Genomic DNA, 4,226 nt, shown 5'->3' on the forward strand with positions numbered 1-4,226 from the left:
GGGGGGGGGGGGTTGGCTTCTTGCTGTGAGCAGTGGGCCAGGCGATGTTCTATTGTTCTACTACGATGTCATAATTTTAGGTGCGGGTTGTATTTGAAGAGTAAGGCAAAGGCGGCGATGACAATCTTGATATGGCGGCGAGTTTTGAGAAGTGATGGAAAAGTGTGAGGCTCTGGTACTGCATTTTCTTGTAGAAGTTCGAAAAAATGGAGGCGGTCGATGAATTGACAAGAGTTGATGAGATGTTCTGTTGTAGCCTCTTCTTCGCACCGGTCGCACACAGGGCAATGTCGAAATCGAGCGAGATTTGGCGATTTTATTGCAGTTTAGGCGTTTGAAGGAAGTTGAAATCTTTGAGAGGAACGCGCATAGTCTAATTTTTCGAAAATCGAAAATCGCCGGGACACGTAAGCTTTTATTTTTGACGTAGAGTCGATCAAGACCCGGCGCGGAACGACACATTCAACTTGACTTTTTCCTGGGACAATCTAGCGACCCACCCCGCCCCACTCTCCCTTACGCCATCCGCCTGTAGTCTCCGACGCCGAAGGCGGGCTGGCAGCAGCGGGTGTCGTCGTCGTGGGCCACGGTGTAGAGAGAAAACCTTCTTTGTACACTGTGTCGTGGGCCGATGCCGATGGCGCGGGCACGGCTACATCGGTAGGTGCATCACGTCACACCCCATCCGGAAAAGCCAAGGCATGGACGGCGACAGCCGAGACGCCGGCGCAGTGCGCGGCGAGGATGCCGGGTGCACAAAGACTACACCAGGCAGGAGGCAGGCATTCCCACGATGAAAGTGTTTTTTCGCCTCATCAAGAAATAACTGCAATTTTGAAGAAGTCCATTTTGAAACCCTTTTCCAAGTGGAGTTTGCAGGAGAGTAACCAACTTCTTCTCACGTCCTCTGGCCAAACATAACTTGGCCAAGGTCTGTCTTAAATCTTTCGGAGGCAAACAGATTGAGCAGTCATGCTTTTCTTCTTTTGGTTCCGGTTGGCTTGCAACGGAGTATCATATTCTCCTTCCCGTCGCACCAAACATTCGTTCTTTTGGTTCTGTGAAGGTTCTGTAAACATTCTAAGAACTATATGACCTACAAGGGTTCTGCCATGATGAAACACAAAGTATACACTTCAGAAATAATGATCAGGTTATTTCACTGTTCGGATGTGGCAATTGCTTTTTTTGTTTAAAGCGGAGTTCTGTTCTCTTTGCTCTAATTTCTGAAAATATATAGAAATGTCCAGTAGGGTCTAAGGAAGGGATGTGGGGTTTTGAGTGGCGGTGAATAGGTAGGAAAAGGGGGAGGGGCGAGGCAGAGAAGGGTTTAGCATAACATGTTATTATGATAGCGTCCGGGCGGCAGATCCGAGCTCCGAGCTGCACTTACAGCCGAGCGCCGAGCCTAGGCCAGGGGTCTCAGACACGCGGCCCACAGGCCACTCGGGCGAGTCTCGAGCGGGCCGCAATGGGAGCAGGGGGTCGCAACGCAGTGCTGAGGGCGCGGCCTATGCGCGAGCCCCGGAAGTCGCCGCCCGGACGGCGCGAACCGGCCGTTCAAACCACCGCTCAGTGCTCCTCACTGCAGATTAGCTATGTTTAAAATACTTTACCATTCAAGAATCGTTAAGGAAAGTTTTCAATACGTTGCCGCAGGTCACAAGGAGCTGGAATATAACAAGACCTCACCTATTTCGCGTCTTTTATCTTGTTAATGAACAAAACTATTTGCGAGCGCTCGTTCAAGACCTCGGTGATCACGTCCCCGATGACTGACCTCGCTGGTAATGGCGTCCTCTCTGGGACGCGGGGCTCTTGTTGACGGCAGCCAGGACTTCCTTCTTGGAGAAGGGCCGGCAGAGCGTGTCGTTGTCCTCGTCGCTGACAGTCTTGGCAACCTGCAAGGTAAACGCGGGCGCCGCCGCCCCCGGGTGGGGGCATGCTGAACTTGTCCCGGTAGAACTCCAAGAAGTGCGCAGCAACGGCTGCCTGCCCTCCGTGCTCTAAGCCGTCCACGTCACGCACTGCGTCGACTCGCTGCTGCTACGCGCGCTGTTCCATACGTGCAACGTGCACAACATTCACCGGCTCGTACTGCTCGCGCTGTCCACCTTGGCCCTGCCCAGGACCCCGTGCATGGCCTCGGCGTGCAGCTCCATGATCTCAGCCTTGATCTCCTTATGAGGGCGGCGTCCTCCTTGCGGCGCGGCGCCGCGGTGCACAGCTGCTGCAGTGAGGCGTAGGTGCGGACGAGGGGCTTCGCCAAGCGCAGCCACCACTGCGTCATCGTCTCTGCGGCGGCGCGCTGCTGCACCACAAGCGCCCACTTTCTCGCGAAGCCAGGCAGGAAGTCGGGGTGCTTGAGCGCCATTGCGTTGGGGCGGCGCGCGCGCTCCGCGGGTGCACGTTAAGGCGAGGTGGTCCATGGAGGCCACGGCAGAGGGGCGAGGGAGGGCACACTGTAAAGCCGAAAGGTAACTTTTGCGCAGATATTACCCTGCCGAGGGTGACCATTTTCGACAATCACCTCACGCGCGGCAAGAAACGATTTGACGCCCTGCCCGCGGTAATGTGCCGTCGCGTCTCCCGTGTTGAGGGTAAGAATTCTTACCCTCGCTCAGAGGTAACTTTTCTCGCCGCGCTGGCGGCAACCGCTATTCGCCGCCTCGGCGTGACAAAACTTCCCAATGCGCTTCACCCCGCACGGGCGTGAAAAATCTTGCCTCTGTGGTGGTGACTCTTGCGGCCGTCGGTTGGGAAATGTTAGTTGCCGTAAGGCGGCTACTTCTAATCGCCGCCTCTGCGAGCCAAAACTGCTCTTTATGCGCTTCACCCCGCACTGGCGTGAAAAATCTTTCCTCTGTGATGGAGACTCATGCCACCGTGGTTTGGGAAAGTCTTGATGCCGTTTTCAACTGACACAAATTATCCTTAGTGTTGTATGTATTCGTCACTCGTCATATTACCTCATCTCATCACCTCTCATCTGACGGCCCAGTGCCGCTGTGCGCCGTGAGTCAGCCGCTTCGACCGAATAACGAATATTCCATGCCACACACTGCATCGCGACCATCGCACTTTCTCTGACCATGTTATTTTCCTGATTGCAGGTTTTACCCAACGCCCGCTGGCGCAGGGAAACCCGCTGGTTTCTCGTGGCGCCGGGCCGGCGCTCGGCGCCTCGTCTGAGTGCAGTATAGTACCGACTACTGTCGGTGACAGTCGCACATCGAAGGACGATCATGGAGAAGCTTTTTTTAGCCCGCCCTTCTGCTTTTAAATAAAAGCATTAAAGCGGGCTTATGCAACCGCTCTCGTGTCTGTCTGTCTGTCTGTCCGTCTGTCTGTCGTCCGTGTAAGAGGAAGGAGATGAGCTAGAGGTCTGAAAATTTCAGGGTATCTTAGGGGTCACTCCTGGACAACGAAATGCCTGGTGCAAATCCTGGCAACCATCCCTAAGGGGGTGAAAGGGGGTAACAAAGAAATAGGGGTTGGTCTAAAAAGTAGGAAAAAAATATTTTTTTTATGGTCTCCTAAGGGGTAACTCGTAAAAGTAGAGCCCTCTGGGCGAAAATTTTGTCCGTTCGACTTTATCTTGCACCGTTTGGGCGCTAGAGTGCTTTTTTCGACGAAAATACGGCGAAAATGACCACGTTGCACATAAAGACGTACAAGGAGGCGTCAAATCGTAAAATGTCAGAGGGAGTGCCCCCCCAAAACAACACATTCCGAATCAGAAACTCCCCTCGGATTTGCCGTATCTTTCACTGTTTTGGCCTTAGAGGTGGATATATTGAAAACAATGGCAAAAAGTCAAGTTTTAAGACTGTTTGACAAACAATATACAATCTAGAAACTGCGTGGGTTAATATTTCGTAAGCAAAGCAGAAGGGTGGGATGTAGTCACGGTGTTGCCCCGTTACAGTCTTTTGTCATGTCCAAGGAGCAAATTTGTAGGGCCGCAGGCCCCCCCCCAGGACGCTTTATTTTAACTCAAATATGCAAAGTGATTTACCGGTCACATTATTTATTTGATGATGCACTTCAGTAAATCGCGAGACTGAAATGGTCGGGCCTTCGGCCCGACCATCGCCGCCGGCAGGCCAAGCAGGCCCGGCCCCTGCCGAGCGGAGTTGCCGGCGCAGCGAAGTGGAGCTGGCAACTCCGTTTGGCGGAAGGGCGGGCCTGCTTGTTTGTTGTCGAGCCAATCGAGACTATGTGTG

Source organism: Frankliniella occidentalis, unplaced genomic scaffold (genome assembly GCF_000697945.3).
Source record: "Frankliniella occidentalis isolate FOCC.00 unplaced genomic scaffold, Focc_3.1 Scaffold405, whole genome shotgun sequence".
NCBI lineage: Eukaryota > Metazoa > Arthropoda > Insecta > Thysanoptera > Thripidae > Frankliniella > Frankliniella occidentalis.